General features: G+C 42.1%; 1 protein-coding gene across 2 annotated transcripts in view; it reads left to right on the forward strand.

Annotated features, from left to right (window-relative positions):
* The window catches only part of epha8 (eph receptor A8), a 637160-nt gene that overhangs the window by 145227 nt on the left and 473189 nt on the right, over positions 1-18744 (forward strand). The window lies entirely within an intron of this gene.

The raw sequence follows: 18744 nt of genomic DNA on the forward strand, positions 1-18744 counted from the left end.
ACCAGGAAGGTAGGAGGAAAACTCAATGGATCTTGATCTTTTATTATCTGGTAATTTTTCTATGTCAGTGATTACACAGACTTTTCTATCTAGCTCTCCTTAAATATTGATACCTGAAGTATAAAGTAAGATTAACATTTCATACAAATAACTCGTTACTGCCAATATGACTTTAACATTATATAGCACTAATGCCCATTGAGTCCATGGTTCAGTAGGACCTGATTTTAATGGCTCATTCCTTAGCTTGTAAGTTACAAATTGCAGGCACAAAGAAATTGACATAGGATGTCCAACCCTGAAGAGGAGCAGAATACGTGCTTTATATTATGGTACTTCCACTAATGATACACATGCGCAAACAAACACACACACATTCAGTACAAATGCGCATACACTCAGTACAAACATGTGCAAATACACATACATGTATAAACACAAATACACACACATACAAACGCACACGTGGACACAGAGACACTTGAATAGATATACATGTCACTTGGACAGCATATTTGGATATACACACATGTATATGTTAACAAACACGCACACATACAGAAATAGAAACATACATAAACACAAATGATCACATATGATACATACCAACCTACAAAATTCAAAAAGGCTGATGAACAATGTGCCACTGAAAAACAAGCTGCATCAAGGTGATTGAATAAATAACTTCCTTTTCTGATAGAGTAGATTTCAAAATGTTATTGCCCTTTTGTGAACATTATCCACAAGTCAGTTTGTTTTGGAAAATGGAAGGCCAGTGTTCTGAGCTATGAAGTAACGAGAAGTGATTCCAATGAGAGTTCAATGGGACAGGAAGTTAAACTGTAGCGATAGCCAGTATTCAATTAGTTGTAGTAAAGAGGAGGGAAGGCACAAGCCCATTTATTGCAGTAGATTTTAGATATTTCTGAACAGACTGTGAGCTGTGGAGGTGCAAAATGCTTTCCCAAGAGGGCCTGTGATGCAACATCCCAGGAAATGTTTTTTTTTACACCTATTTGGTACATTTTCCACATTATGCTTTTCAGCCAATGATGGTGGGTGGAATGCATTAGATCCTGAAAATAAATAAACCCTGTAAATAATCTAATTTTTGTGTAATTTAAGGGGATAAATTAAGAGGAAGTCATGGCAGAGCAGCTCTGCAGTGTAGAGTGCTCCGCCTGTGGAATGTGGGAAGTCAGGGACACTTCCAGTGTCCAGGGTGAACACGTGTTCAGGAAGTGACTCCAGCTGCAGCTACTCGAAATCCGCGTTTCGAATCTGGAGCAGCGGCTGGGGACACTGTGGAACATCCACAAGGCTGAGAACATCGTGGATAGCACGGACAGGGAGGTGGTCACACCGCAGGTAAAGACTGCTCAGGCAGAAAGGGAATGGGTGACCGCCAGGCAGAGCAGAAGAACTAGGCAGGTAGTGCAGGAGTCCCCTGGGTCCATCTCCCTCTCCAACTGATATTCTGCTTTGAATACTGTTGGGGGAAATAGCTTCTCAGGGGAATGCAGCAAGAGCCAAGTCTGTGGCACCACGGGAGGCTCAGCTGCACAGGAAAAAGAGTGGAAGAGCTATAGTGATGGGGGATTCTATCGTAAGGGGTACAGATAGGTGTTTCTATGGCTGCAAATGAGACTCCAGGATGGTATGTTGCCTCCCTGGTGCTAGGGTCAAGGATGTCTCAGAGTGGCTGCAGGACATTCTGAAGGTGGAGGATGAACAGTCAGAGGTCGTGGTACACATTGGTACCAACGACATAGGTAGAAAGTGGGATGAGGTCCTGCAACAAGAATTTAGGGAGCTAGGTAGCAGATTAAAAAGCAGGACCTCTAAGGTTGTAATCTCTGGATTACTCCCGGTGCCACGTGCAGGTGAGTATAGGAATAGGAGGATAGAGCAGATGAATACATGGCTGAGGAGATGGTGCAGGAGGGAGGGCTTTAGTTTCCTGGATCACTGGGTCTGTTTCTGGCAAAGGTGAGACCTGTACAAGTTGGACGGGTTGCACCTGAACTGAAACGGGACCAACATCCTTGCTGGGAGGTTTTCTAGTGCTGTTGGTGGGGGTGTTAAACTAATTTGGCAGGGGGATGGGATACAGAGTGGAGTTACAGTAGGGGGTGATGCACAGTCAAATATAGAAGAGAAACTGAGTCAGCCTGGAAGGCAGAGCAAATATAGACCTGTTAAGGCACAAGTGAAAAATACAAGGCTGGATTGCATCTATTTTAATGCAGGGAGTCTTACCAGTAAGGCAAATGAATTGAGGGTGATGATTAGCACATGGGATTATAATATTGCTTTCACAGAGACATGGTTGAGGGAGGGGCAGGACTGGCAGCTCAATATTCCAGGGTATAGAATCTTCAGGCATGACAGGGGAGGGGGTAAAAGAGGAGGTGGCATTGCACTGTTGATCAAGGAGTCATTTACTGCAGTAAGAAGGGATGATATCTTAGAAGGTTCTTCAGTTGAGGCCATATGGGTAGAACTTAAAAACAAAAAGGGGCAATCACTGGGCTGGGAGTGTACTGCAGGTCACCAAACAGTCAGGGAGAGATAGAGGAACAGATATGTAGGCAAATCTCAGAGAAGTGTAAAAATAATAGGGGAATAATAGTCGGGGATTTCAACTTCCCCAATATCAGCTGGGATAGTCTTAGTGCAAAAGACTTAAAGGGGGCGGAATTCTTGAAATGCATACAGGAGAGCATTTTGAGCCAGTACGTAGAAAGTCCTACAAGAGAAGGGGTGTTATTGGACCTAATTCTAGGGAATGAAGCCAGCCAGAAGTGTCAGTGGGGGAGCATTTTGGGGACAGTGACCATAACTCTGTAAGATTTAAGGCAGTTATGGAAAAAGACAAAGATGGACCGGAAATAAACATACTGAATTGGGGGGAGGCCGATTTCAATAAAAGATAGGATCTGGCCAAACTGGACTGGGAGCAGCTACTTGTGGGAAAGTCTACATCAGACCAGTGGGAGTCATTTAAAGAGGAAATAATGAGAGTTCAGAGCCAACATGTACCCATTAAGGTGAGGGGTAGAACCAACAAGTCCAGGGAACCTTGAATGTCACGGGATATAGAGGATTGCATCAGGAAAAAAAAGGAGGCTTACAGCAGAGTCAAAGCACTGAAAACAGCAGAGGCCCTAGAGGAGTACAGAATGTGTTGGGGAGTACTTAAAAAAAAAAGTAATTAGGACAGTGAAGAAGGGACATGAAAAATCACTGGCGGGCAAGATAAAGGAAAATCCTAAGGCCTTTTATAAGTCTATTAAGGGCAAGAGGATAACTAGGGAAAGAGTAGGGCCTATTCGAGACAAAAGTGGCAATCTGTGTGTGGAGCCGGAGGACATATATGAGGTTTTAAATGATTACTTTTCATCTGTGTTCACTAAGGAGAAGGATGATGTCGGTGTAGAGATCAGGGAGGGGGGTTGTGATATACTTGAACATATTAGCATTGAAAGTGAGGAAGTATTAACTGTTTTAGCAGGCTTAAAAGTGGATAAATCTCCAGGCCCAGATGAGATGTATCCCAGGCTGTTATGTGAGGCAAAGGAGGAGATAGCAGGGGTTCTGACACAAATTTTCAAATCCTCTCCGGCCACAGGAGAGGTAGCAGAGGATTGGAGGACAGCAAATGTGGTACCATTATTCAAGAAGGGTAGCAGGGATAAACCAGGTTATTAAAGGCTGGTGAGTCTAATATCAGTGGCTGGGAAACTATTGGAAAATATTCTGAGGGACAGGATTAATCTCCACTTGGAGAGGCAGGGGTTAATCAGGGATAGTCAGCATGGCTTTGTCAGGGGGAGATCATGTCTGACTAACTTGATTGAATTTTTCGAGGTGGTGACGAGATGTGTAGATGAGGTTAAAGCAGTTGATGTAGTCTACATGGATTTCAGTAAGGCTTTTGATAAGGTCCCGCATGGGAGATTTGTTAAGAAGGTAAGAGCCCATGGGATCCTGGACAATTTGGCAAATTGGATCCAAAATTGGCTTAGTGACAGGAGGCAGAGGATAATGGTCGAGGGTTGTTTCTGCGAGTGGAAGCCTGTGACCAGTGGTGTACCGCAGGGATCGGTGCTGGGACCCTTGCTGTTTGTAGTGTACATTAATGAATTAGACGTGAATACAGGAGGAATGATCAGTAAGTTCGCAGATGACATGAAAATTGGTGATGTCGTAAATAGTGAGGACGAAAGCCTCAGATTACAGGATGATATAGATGGGCTGATGAGATAGGCGGAGCAGTGGCAAATGAAATTTAATCCTGAGAAGTGTGAGGTGATGCATTTTGGGAGGACTAACAGGGCAAGGGAATATACAATGGAAGGTAGGACCCCAGGAAGTACAGAGGGTCAGAGGGACCTTGGTGTACTTGTCCATAGATCACTGAAAGCAGCAGCACAGATAGATAAGGTGGTCAGGAAGGCATATGGGATACTTGCCTTTATTAGCTGAGGCAGAGAATATAAGAGCAGGGAGGTTATGATGGAGCTGTATAAAGAGCGAGTTAGGCCACAGCTGGAGTACTGTGTACAGTTCTGGTCACCGCACTATAGGAAGGATGTGATTGCACTGGAGAGGGTGCAGAGGAGATTCACCAGGAAGTTGCCTGGGCTGGAGCATTTCAGCTATGAAGAGAGACTGGATAGGCGAGGGTTATTTTCCTTAAAGCAGAGAAGGCTGAGGGGGACATGATTGAGGTATACAAAATTATGAGGGGCATTGATAGGTTAGATAGGAAGAAACTTTTTCCCTTAGTGGAGGTGTCAATAACTGGGGGCATAGATTTAAGGGAAGGGACAGGAGGTTTAGAGGGAATTTGAGGAATAATTTATTCACCCAGAGGGTGGTTGGAATCTGGAACACACTGCCTGAAGGGGTGTTAGAGGCAGGAACCCTCATAACATTTAAGAAGTATTTAGATGAGCACTTGAAATGCCATAGCATACAAGGTTACGGGCCAAGTGCTGGAAATGGGATTAGAATCTTGGTGCTTGATGGCCGGCACAGACACGATGGGCGGACTGGCCTGTTTCTGTGCTGTTTAACTCTATGATTAAACATCAGCTGTGAAAAGGAACACATTTCAGAAGTGGTCAGAAAGAAGATTCAGATTCCATCTTTCATGATACTTGTGAAGGCTTTGACTTGGATGTGAGTGCGAAAACTTGCTTCACTTCTGTTGTGGCAGGCTCCAATTTACCCTTCTACAGAGCTCGGAGCAGGAATACACCCCACTCACCCATAAAATCCAAGGTTGTTCCAAAGAAGTTTATGGTCCAAAAATGCCATTGTGTCGGTACTGGCTCTTTGCTTGAGTGATCCAAAACTAATCCTATTGCCCTACTCTCTGCATAGCCCTGCATCTTCCTCTGCTCCAAGTAGTCAGCCATTTTTCTCTTCAAAGATGCAATGGTCTCTGCTTCAACCATTGTCTATGACAAAACAATCTATGCTATGATAACCCCCTGCAAAAAGAAATTTCACCTCAGCTCTTTCCTCGCTCACTCAGCGACCCTGCTCCTCGCCACGGCTTCCATCCTTTCCCTAGACACTCCCTTACAGATGTCAAGACCACTTGAAATGACCATATAGAATGAATGCCTGTGTTAGAACATGGAGAGAGGAATTTTAACTTTCTTGACCCACCAGGAGCATGACAGGGGGCGCGGGGGGTTGCGAGGGTTGGCGGCGTTGCGGTTGGTGGGGGGAGAGAATGGGTGTCCAGCAGAGAACGGGAAACCCGGACATCTGAATTATAACTCCTCAGCCTGTGTCGTCACTGACAGGTTCTCTGCCAAGAAGTCAGCCTGATTGGCAGGTTTGGCTTCCAGTCAGATGGGGAGCACTAGAGAAGAGGCTGCAGGACCAGGTAGGCCCAATCCTCGAGTAGGAGGCAGCTGATCCCAGTGGCATGCTGAGGGCCAGAAGCCTGTGGGAGAGGAGGCCGGCTGAGGTTTGGAAACCTTGGGGAGTGGAGTGGCCAGAGTTATCTGGGGGTAAGATTTGAGGGAGAGAACGGAAAGGTCAAGGGCGGGGGAGAGATGTCCGATCATGGGGGGCATTGGTGAGGCAGAAATGCTGGATTTTGTAGGTAAATTGAAAGTGATCTGCCTCCTGGCTCCAGCAGTCCTCACCTCTCCGTAGCTGCCAGCTTTCTCGAGGCCCACGATACCCAGCCAGAGTTAAATTTAAAATGGTGAACAAACCTAAGACAAGCCACATAATAATCTTTAAATTGCCAGCCCATCTCCTGGGAGTGGGTTGGTTGCCTGTCTTCATTAAAACCGGATGTGGGTGGGTTTGAGGCAGTTTGGGGTCAGGATTCAGAATTTAAACACTTTAACCACCCACCTGACTCAAACCTGCCCATTGTTCTGGAGTTAAACCTCCCCTCATGGAGTCTACAATCTCCAGGCTTTTAAAAGCCATTGCCTGACCACTGCTACTCGATTCGTGTGATCCACTCCTTTCAAGCTCACCTAGCTCTTCTTGTTCCTGTCCTGCTAAATGTTACCATGGTAGCTGAGGCATCATTAGAAATATTGCTCCTGTTCACAAGGCTAATGATTGCAGAACAACCGCGATCCCCACAAACCAGGGCCAACACAGAACCTTTCTGGGTCACGACAACAATTTGCATTTATATAGTGCTTTTCACATAGGTAAACATCTCAAGGTGCTTCATTGGAGCATAATATTGGCACCAAGCCCAAGAAGCTGATGTTCGGACATATGATTAAAAGAGGTGGGTTTTAAGATGTGTCTTAAAGGAAAAGACGGAAGTGAAGCAGCCTACTAAACCTAAAAGCTGTATCATCTTAAACTAGCTGCTGGTAATTTCATCATGTATTTTAAATTATGAAGACTATGGTCAACTGAGGCTGACAAGTTGACCTAAGGTTTAATGTTCCTGCTATCTATTGTGACTGTGGATTTAGTGCTGTGTGATCCAGTTGAATTTGTCATTTTGGTGTTTATTAGTGGAATACTAAACAGACTTGAGACGATCTGTCTTCTAATCTACTAAGTATGTTGTTTCTTCCTCAATTAGTTGGAATTTAACCCAAGTCTCCATTCGATGGGTTTTTCTAACATTTGTTTCATTTACTCCACTTTGTAAATTATTGCCTATCTTCGACTCAGGCACCCTACAGTTGTGTTGATTCCTGAAGAGCTGGACCTTCTCTAATCAGTATTCAATTGCCACTGTTCAATCAGCTGCTAGGAGATGACTTAGAATAACTTGGATGGACTGACCAGCTAAATTTTAGTCTTTGCTAATGGGAGAGTGGTCGCCATTGTTCTGGCACCTGTTTCAAACAGTCAGGTGCACAATTCATGGGGAATCAAAGGTAATATCCTCATCATATAGAATGCTGGCAAATAGAACACTAGCAAACTGCAGCATTTAGAACACTACTGAACTGCAGTACATAGAACGCCGGTAAACTGCAGTACATAGAATGCCGGTAAACTGCAGTAAATGGAACGCCGGTAAACTGCAGTATATGGAACGCCGGTAAACTGCAGTATATAGAACACCGGTTGGGCGGTGCAGTGGATAGCACTGCAACCTCACAGCTCCAGTGACCCGGGTTTGGTTCTGGGCACTGCCTGTGTGGAGTTTGCAAGTTCTCCCTGTGACTGTGTGGGTTTCCGCCGGGTGCTCCAATTTCCTCCCACAGCCAAAGACTTGCAGGTTGATAGGTAAATTGGCCATTGTAAATTGCCCCTACTGTAGGTAGGATAATGGTGGGGATGTGGTAGGGAATGTGGAATTAATGTCGGATTAGTATAAGTGGGTGGTTGTTGGTCAGCACAGACTCGGTGAGCCGAAGGGCCTGATTCAGTGCTGCATCTCTCTATGACTCTATAAAACTGCAGTATATTGAACACCGGTAAACTGCAGCATGTAGAACACTAGCAAACTGCAGTATATAGAGTTCTAGTAAACTTGAGCATGTAGAACACAAGTAAATTAGAGCAAATAGAAGACTAGTAAAGTGCAGCATATAGAACACAAGGAAACTGAAGCATATCGATGAATAATAAGCTACAGCATATAGAGCACTGGTCACTGCAGCAGATAGGGCACCAGTAAATTAGAGCATATTGAACATTAGTGAACTAAAGCAGAGAAAATTAGTCACTATAGCATATGCAGCAACAGTAAACTGCAACAAATAGAGCACTGGTCACTGCAGCATATAGAACATAGCTCACAGCATCATAAAGAACACTAGTACACTGCAGCATATAGAACACTAATCCTTATAGCCTATAGGGCAGTAGCAAACTATGGCAAACAGAGCATTGCTAAATCACAGCATAAAGGAGATGAGTAAAATGCAGCATATAGAGCTCTAGTAAATCACAGCATATAGAGCGCTATTAAACTGCAGCATATAGAGTACTGGTGATTGCCAATAAATAGAATACTAATAAACTAGAGCAAATAGGATACTAGTAAACTGCATCATTTGGAACATGAATTAACTGCATAATATAGAACTAGCAAACTGACACATATCGAGCACTAGTAAACTGTAGCATATAGCGCAAGAGCAAAACAGAGCATATACAGCACTAGTAAACCAAAGCATGTAGAGCACTAGAAAGCAGCGACATATAGAACATGAGTAAACTACGGCACACAGAAAACTAATGAACTACAGAATATAAAAATTTGATGAATTGCAGCATATTGAATGCGAGTAAACCGCATCATATAGAGCATGAATAAGCTTCCACATAAGGACCAGTAGTAAACTGTGGCATATAGTACACAAGTAAACTTCAGCATATAGAGTGTGAGTAAGCTGCAGCATATAGAAAACTAACAGGTTGCAGAATATAGAGCACCAGTAATCTGACGCATGTAGTGTATGAGTAAACTGCAATATATCGAGCTCTAATAAACTACAGCATGCAGAGCAAAGGTAAATGGCACCATATATAGCATGAATAAGCGACAGCATATTTAGTACTAGTAAGATGCAGCATATTCACTCTAGCTAGAGCATGGGGTAAGGCGAGGAGGCAGGCCTCCATCAGCTACCACAGCCGGTTCAGGGATTGAACCTGCGTTGTTGGTATCTTTCTGTATCACACTATAGCCGTCTAGCCAACTGAGATAACCGACCCCCGAAGTACAGCACGTATAACACTAGCAAACTACAGGATATGGAGCACTAATAATCTGCAGTGTATAGAACAATTAACTACAGCATTTAGAGCTCGAGTAAATTTCAACATATAGAGCACGAGTAAACTACAGCATATAGAGCACTAGTGACATATAGCATATCAAACTCTAGTAACCTGCTGAATATAGAGCACCAGCAAACTGCAGCATAAGGAACATGGGCAAACTTCTCCATATAGAGCAGTAGTAAACTGTAGCATATAGAAAAGTAGCAGACTGCAGGATACAGAGCATTTGTAATCTAAAGCATATAATGTATGAGTAAACTGCAATAGAGCTCTAATAAACTACAGCATATAGAACACAGATAAATTACACTAGTGAGCTGCAGTAAATAGAACACTAGTACACTGTGGCATATACTACACAAGTAAATTGAAGCATATAGTGCACTAATAAACTGCATTTAGAACATTAGTAAACTACAGCAATTGAGCACTAGTAAACTGCAGCATATAGAACACTAGTCACTGTAGCATATTGAGCACTTGTAAAGTGCAGTCTATAAAACACCAGTAAACTACATTTGGAACACTAGTAAGATGCAGCATATAGAGAGTAGTAAACTTCAGAATATAGAGCACTAGTCCACAACAGTATATAGAATATTAGCAAGCTGCTGAATATGGAACACTAGTAATCTGTAGCATACCAAGTTTGAGTAAGTGCAGTATATAGAACACTAGTTGATATTGTTGTTGTTCTAGCCATAGTCCCAAAGGACCATATGCATCTCTCCCCATGAGAGAGAGAGAGAGAGAGAGAGAAACAGTTAGTGATGTATAACTTGAGGGTCACCACTCCTCAAGTATGGTGCAAGGCAAGATGACAGGCCTTCCACGAACTACCACAGCTGGTATGGGGATTGAACCCACACTGTTGGCGTCTTTCTACATTACACTCTAACCGGCTAGCCAACTGAGCTAACCAACCCCACGTGGCACGTGAGTAGAAGGACAGGATATAGAACATTGGTAAACCACAGCATATAGAAGACTAATAAATGGCAGCATATAGATCTCTGGTAAATCATAGCATATAGAGCACTGGTAACCTGGAGCGTATGGAACATGTGATCTGCATTTCAAGCACAAGTAAACTGAAACATATAGAGCAATAGTAAACAACAGCTGATACAATACTAGTAAACGGCAGCTTGTAGAGCATGAGGAAACTGCAGCATACAGATCACTTTAACACTACAGGACACCAGTAAACTACAGCATATAGATAACAAGTCACTGCAGCATATAGAGAAGAGGTAAACTGCACTGGAAAACTATTACACATAGAACACAGTGAAATAGTAAACCACAGCATGTAGAAGACTAGTAAACTGCAGCACATTGAACACTTTTAAAGTAGACCGAATAGTGCACCATCAAACTGAACGTATAGATAACTAGTAAATAGCATTATATAGAGTTCTAGTAAACTACAGCATATAGAATATAATTAAGGTAAAGCATCGAGCACACCAGTGAACTGAAGCACATAGAACATCAGTAAATGGCAGCATATAGAGTTCTAGTAAACTGCAGTATATGGAACACTAGCAAACTACAGTGTTTAGAATACTGGTAAACAGCAGCATATAGAAAAGTAGCAGCCTGCAGAATATAGAAACTGATAACCTAAAACATATAGAGCATAAGCAGCATATAGAGCTCTAATAAACTACAGCTTGTAGACCACAGATAAATTGTATAATATATAGCAGTAGTAAGCTGCAGCATCTATAACTAGTATGCTGCTGCATACTGAGGACTGGTAAACTGAAGCACATAGAACACTTAAGATATGTAGCATATCAAGCTCTAGTAAACTGCATCATATGAAACACTTTAAGTTTGCAAATGACATGAAAATTGGTGGTGTTGTAAATAGTGAGGAGGAAAGCCTTAGATTACAGGACGATATAGATGGGCTGGTAAGATGGGCGGAGCAGTGGCAAATGAAATTTAATCCTGAGAAGTGTGAGAACAAAGAACAAAGAACAGTACAGCACAGGAACAGGCCATTCGGCCCTCCAAGCCTGCGCCGATCATGATGCCCGTCTAAACTAAAACCTTCCGCACATCCGGGCTCCGTATCCCTCTATTCCCATCCTATTCATGTATTTGTCAAGATGCCTCTTAATTGTTGCTATCGTACCTGCTTCCACCACCTCCCTCAGCAGCAAGTTCCAGGCACTCACCACCCTCTGTGTAAAAAACTTGCCTCGCACATCCCCTCTAAACTTTGCCCCTCTCACCTTAAACCTCTGTCCCCTAGTAACTGACTCCTCCACCCTGGGAAAAAGTTTCTGACTATCCACTCTGTCCATGCCACTCATAATTTTGTAAACCTCTATCAGGTCGCCCCTCCACCTCCGTCGTTCCAGTGAAAACAATCCACGTTTATCCAACTTCTCCTCATAGCTAATACCCTCCAGAACAGGCAACATCCTGGTAAACCTCTTCTGTACCCTCTCCAAAGCCTCCACATCCTTCTGGTAGTGTGGTGACCAGAATTGTACACAATATTCTAAGTGTGGCCTAACTAAGGTTCTGTACAGCTGCAACATGACTTGCCAATTTTTATACTCTATGCCCCGACCGATGAAGGCAAGCATGCCGTATACCTTCTTGACTACCTTATCCACCTGCATTGCCACTGTCAGTGATCTGTGGACCTGTACGCCCAGATCTCTCTGCCTGTCAATACTCCTAAGGGTTCTGCCATTTACTGTATACCTCCCACCTGTATTAGACCTTCCAAAATGCATTACCTCACATTTGTCTGGATTAAACTCCATCTGTCATTTCTCCGCCCAAGTCTCCAACCGATCTATATCCTGTTGTATCCTCTGACAATCCTCATCACCATCACCATCCGCAACTCCACCAACCTTTGTGTCGTCCACAAACTTACTAATCAGACCAGCTACAGTTTCCTCCAAATCATTTATATATACTACAAACAGCAAAGGTTCCAGCACTGATCCCTGTGGAACACCACTAGTCACAGCCCTCCATTCAGAAAAGCACCCTTCCACTGATACCCTCTGTCTTCTATGACCAAGCCAGTTCTGTATCCATCTTGCCAGCTTACCTCTGATCCCCTGTGACTTCACCTTTTGTACCAGTCTGCCATGAGGGACCTGGTCAAAGGCTTTACTGAAGTCCATATAGATAACATCCACTGCCCTTCCTTCATCAATCATCTTCGTCACTTGAGGTGAAGCATTTTGGGAGGACTAACAAGGCAAGGGAATATACAATAGATGATAGGACCCCAGAAAGTACAGAGGGTCAGAGGGACCTTGGCGTACTTGTCCAGAGATCACGGAAGGCAGCAGCACAGGTAGATAAGGTGGTTAGGAAGGCATATGGGATACTTGCCTTTATTAGCCGAGGCATAAAAGAGCAGGGAGGTTATGATGGAGCTGTATAAGATGCTAGTTAGGCCACGGCTGGTGTACTGTGTCCAGTTCTGGGCGTCACACTAGGAAGGATGTGATTGCACTGGAGAGGGAGCAGAGGAGATTCACCAGGATGTTGCCTGGGCTGGAGCATTTCAGCTATGAAGAAAGACTGGATAGGCTAGGGTTGTTTTCCTTGGAGCAGAGAAGGCTGAGGGGCGACAAGATTGAGATATGCAAAATTATGAGGGGCATTGATAGATAGGAAGAAACTTTGTCCCTTAGCGGAAGGATCAATAACCAGGTGGCATGGATTTAAGGTAAGGGGCAGGAGGTTTAGAGGGGATTTGAGGAAATTTTTTTTCACCCAGAGGGCGGTTGGAATCTGGAACGCACTGCCTAAAGGGGTGGTAGAGGCAGGAACCCTCACAACATTTAAGAAATATTTAGATGTGCACTTGAAACGCCATAGCATACAAGGCTACAGGCCAAGTGCTGGAAAATGGGATTAGAATAGATAAGCTTCTTGGCCGGCACAGACACAATGGTTTAAGGGCCTGTTTTTGTGCTGCATAACTCTATGACTCTATGACTAGTACACTACATCATGTAGAGCACTAGTAAACTGCAGAATATAGAACCCTCGAAAACTACAGCACTTTGAACACTAGTAATCTAGATCATATAGTGCACAAGTAAACTGCAGTATATAGAGCTCTAGTGAGCTGTAGCATATAACGCACTAGTAAACTGCAGCATATAGAACGCTGGTAAACTATAGGATGTACAGCACAAATAAACTTACTCCAGATAGAACACCAGTAAAATAGGGCACACAGAGCTCTATTCACTGCAGCATATAGAGCACTATGAAATTGCAGCATAAAGAACACTTTTAAATATGACATATAGAACACTAGTAAACTGCAGTATCAATGACACCAGCAAAATTCAGCATATAAAACATTAGCAAACCGTAGCTTATAAAGCACTTGCAAACTAGTGCATATAGGTCACTCGTCACATCAGCATATAAAGCAGTAGTAAACCTTAGTATATAGAGCACAAGTCATTGCAGCATATAGCGTACTAGTAAACTGTAACATATAGGACACCAATAAACTGTAGCATATTGAATACAGGTAAACTGAAGCAATATCGAGCACTAGAAACAGCAGCATATAGAACATTTGTCCCTCTGGAATATAGAGAACTAGTAAACCACAGCATATAGAAGATTAGTAATCCACAACACATAGAACACTAGTAAATGGCATCATATGGAGCTCGTGTGTACTGCAGAATAGATAACACACATAAATCACAACACACAGAACATGAGTAAACTGCAGAATATAGAGATATACTAGCCTGCAGGATATAGACCAACTGTAATCTAAAGCACCTAGTGCATGAGTAAACAGAGCGCTAACATAATATATAGCTCAATATAGAGCTCTAATAAACTACAGCATATACATCACTGTATATTGCACTAGTAAATGTCAGCATGTAGGACACTAGTAAACTGCTGCATATTGAACACCAATAATCTGCAATATATGGAACACTAGTAGACTGCAGCATAGAGCAAAAGTAAACCATCGCATATAGAGCACAGGTAAACCACAGCATGTAGAATACTAGGAAATGGTAGCATACAGAATACTAGAAACTGCAACATATAGAACTCTATTAAACTGCGGTATAGAGCACTGGTAAACTGCAGACTGTATTGTTGTTTACTTTTTGACCATCATTTTCTTGTAAACATCGAACTGGAGGTGTTTAATTCACTAATAAGATATAACAGAATGTTCTTGCTGTTTTCATGGCTTTACTGATTCAGATTGTCTGGAGAAAAAGCAATGACTGCTAGAAACAAATGTTATTCAATTGATTGATTTAAAATAGGCTCCACGAGGAAACTCTGATATTTTAAATAGAAAGCTATATATTCTGATTGCTAGTGAAGACCAAATAAAACATTTATCTGTGAAAGCATTTCATTGTTCTCAGTTACTCATATTTGTTTTCCAGAATTTAAAAAGAGAAACTTGTTTCCATATCCTGCAGATGTTCCAAAGAACGTCACAGATAATGAAGTACTTTTGAAATGTAGTCACTGGTGTATTTTAGTGGTATGATACAGCTAATTTGCATACCACAACAGCCTACAAATAATAATGAGGCAAATGACCAGATAATCAGTTTTAATGATGTTGATGGAGGGATAATCATTGGCCAGGACATTGGGTGAACCTCTGCTCTCCGCCAAATAGTGTCATGGGATCTTTTATGTCCACCTTAGATGCAGCCAGGGACTTTGTTTCTTCATCCTAAAGGCAGCACCTCTGACAGTGCAACACTCTATCAGTACTGTACTGGAGTGTTAGCCTAGATTAGTGCTCTCAAGGCTGGGGAGTGGGACTCAGAGTCAAGAGGGTGACTCAATGAGCCACAACTTACACTTAAATTGAATTAAGTTGCTTTCACCCCTTTTCATTTGATGTGATAGGAGTGACATGTGAATCGGAGTACATCTCTTAACTCTGCTGGAATCTTTGTCCTACTTCTCCAATTTTTGATTGATACCGATCTAGGTTATTTCAAATTCCAGACCATTCTGCTGATTTGTTTTGGGAAGCATGCTGGTGGTGAAGTCGAGGAAGAAACATGAGGAATGGACTGGGCTAATAATCAACTATTGGTGACCTATTTTAGAGAAATTACCTCTTGGCTTTTCTTAGTGCATCAGACCACCTCTTGAGTGAGTCCATGCCACCTCATTAGTTTCTCAGACGCTCTCCCGCTGGTTAACATTCCCCGTCAAGTCACACACTATCTTCACTCAGATACCAGCAACTGGAGATGGTCAATAACCTAAGCCTTGTCAGTGTCATCTACATCATGGGAATAAAAGAAAACAGCACCAGAGCTTCTTGAGTTACATTCATCTGAAGAATGTTATCGCTCATAAACAGTGTAGCTCATGGCCTCTGTGGAGAGAGAAGCAGAGTTAACATTTCAGGTCAGTGACCCTTCATCAGAGTTCTTCTGATGAAAGGTCACTGACCTGAAACGCTAACTCTGCTTCTCTCTCCATAGATGCTGCCAGACCTGCTGAGTATTTTCAGGATTTCCTGTTGTTATTTTAGATTTCCAGCATCTGCAGTATTTTGCTTTTATTTAACTAATGGCTTCTCCCTGTCTTTTCTGATTGCTGTCCCTTTAGATCGTTTAATCATGACATGAACTCACATCCTTCAGTATACACATGTTAACTTGCAATGGCTCCATTCTCTTTGCAGAGAAAATTTGGCAACATGGCAAATTCATATCAAATGGAAAATACTGGGGATGCAGTGCAGGTGATCAACATCTCAGAGAAAGATGAGTTAACATTTTGGGTTTGATCATTCGTCAGAATCTGGTGTTCTTCTGCTAGAGCAGACGGTATAGCACATCTTATTCCAAACCTTATATCTTCAGTAATTTTGCAGCATTTTTGGAAAAAGAAAATCTCCAGCAGGTTAGTTTAATTGTTGAAATATTATTGCATAAAAGTATCTCTGGGAAGCTCAGGGTCTGACCTGAATTAGCATAGGAGAGCACTGTAGACAGACAAATCCAACGCACTTTTCCTAATCTGGTTTCATATTGCACTTGTTGATGAAGCTTTGCATTTCTGTTCTGGAACAGATCAGACACATATTGCTAATTAATTGAAACCACATCTCACCCTTGAAATCTGAGCTGTGCCTACTTGAAATATCTGCAAAAAAATGATTTTAATAACTGTTCCAGTTATCCATTAGTTTTTGATTATTATTATTTCTTCGTCCACTCCCACAAGTCTCTTCCTGCTCCACATATCATTTCTTGACAGATGCACTATGCAGAAGGTGACTTTCTGCCAACACATTTTGCCAACACTGATGCATTGCTCACAACTGCAAGATGTGGGATCATAGACTAAGATGACTTACCTTGATTGTGGCCAAGTGACCTCACCTTCCCCCATCCCCATCTTTTCAAGATGACTGAGTACAAGAGTTTGGAGAGCAAATCACAAGCACGGGCCAAATGTTTTACAATGCTGTAGCACAACACATGAGCAAATTAATTGTTACAGCAACAACCAAATCCACAAAAGATATACACAAATGCACAAACAAATACACAAATACCTGTACATAAACACACAGTCATGTTCATGTAAAATACCTCATAAGTCACAATGTACGATTAGTATGTTAAAAGCAAAATATCGCAGATGCTGGAAATCTAAAACGAAAAGCGCTGGAAATACTCAGCAGATCTGGCAACATCTGCGGAGAGAGAAGCAAAGTTAACGTTTCAGGTCAGTGACCCTTCATTATGCTGCCAGATCTGCTGAATATTTCCATCACTTTTTGTTTTTATGTATGATTAGTCTATTATCTACTAATAGTTCTCACACTCTTCCACTCTCCATCATTCTAATGCCTTCCAGATTCTCTCAAACCAATTGATGATTCCTTCCTTGTACAAAATGAGTTGTTTCTTATCACAGGGTTCGCTGCCTGCTGCATACCCTCAAACACGAAAGCATCTGTGACTGAGACAAGATGATTGGATCTATTGAAATTCCTTTCACTATTTCATTCTCTCTCCTGTTATGCATGCATGATGTAATTTGTACAACCTTTAATTTTTAGATCTATTAGCTTCTTTAGTTTTTGCATCCTTACGTTTCTCCATTTCAGTACACATGCTTTTTCTATGTATCTTTAGCAGCTACCACTTTCCTTCATATTCATATATATTTCGTATTGCCTCTTTACAGTCATATTCATGCCTTTGCTTTGCGTTCTCAAGTCATGAACCTTGCTTTGCACACCCAGCTAATCTTTCAAGTAGTTTGAAGTGCATTGACTCTTTCAGTGATTTGTTGCCATATTTGGCACCTTCTTTGCACATCGTAGGGGCTGCGCTTTCTAACAGAGATTACTGACATGCCTGACTTTGTTGATAAATTGGGATTTCTTAATGTCTTTCAACCATTTTCCACAATAAAGTTATGAACCAAACAATTGGGTTAAAAGACATTTTATCCTCCTTTAGTGGGGTCGTTAGAAAATATGAAGGATTGTTGTCATAATCCTTTATAATTGGGGTGATGTCAGGAAGCACTTCTTCACACAAAGGGTAGTGGAAATTGGAACTCTCCATCAAAAAGCTGTTGAGGCTTGGTCAATTGTAAATTTCAGAACTGGGATAGATATATTTTTGTTAAACAAGGGAAATTAAGGACTACAGAACCAAGGTGGGTAGATGGACTTAAGATATAGATCAGCTGTGGTCTAATTGAAGGACAGCAGAACAAGATTGAGGGGCTGAATGGCCTACTCCTGTTACTATAATCCTATGTTGCAGTTACACCATGATTGCTTGAAACTATTTTTGTTACTACTAATAAAATCAGATGCTAGAATTACATATTTTGATGCCCATGTGCTTATGACATCACTTGCAGGTTAAAAATGGAGTTAGGTCACAGATCAGCCATGATCTCAGTGAATGGAAGAATAGGTTTGAGGGGCGAAATGACCTACTCCTGTTCTTAAGTAAATAACAATGACGTGAGCATTTTCCTATTTCTTGTTCAAAATAGCGCTAGCCTTGGCTCGGCAGTAACACTCTTCAACCTGAGTCAGCACTCAAACTCTATTAGGCGATAATCTGCACCAGCCCTTCAGGGGAGTACTGTTGCCTTTTAAATGAGATGATAAACTGAGGCCCCATCTGCCCTCCTGGGTGGATGTAAAAGATTCCATGGCACTATTTCAAGAAGAGCAAGGGAGTTCTCTTGGTGTCCTGGCCAATATTTATGCTTCAACCAACACCGCCATCAAAAACAAAACCGATTATGTGGTCATTCATCTCATTGCTGTTGAAATATCTTTCTTTGTGCAATTGGCTGCTGGGTTTCCCTATACTGCATCAGTGATGGCACTTCACACATAATTAATCAGCAGTAAGGAGCTCTGGGTTGTGAAAGATGCTATATAAATGCAAGACCTTTCTTTCAAAGAGAGAAATCTAGGTCTCCACATTA

Source organism: Heterodontus francisci, chromosome 37, assembly GCF_036365525.1.
Source record: "Heterodontus francisci isolate sHetFra1 chromosome 37, sHetFra1.hap1, whole genome shotgun sequence".
Classification (NCBI taxonomy): Eukaryota; Metazoa; Chordata; class Chondrichthyes; order Heterodontiformes; family Heterodontidae; genus Heterodontus; species Heterodontus francisci.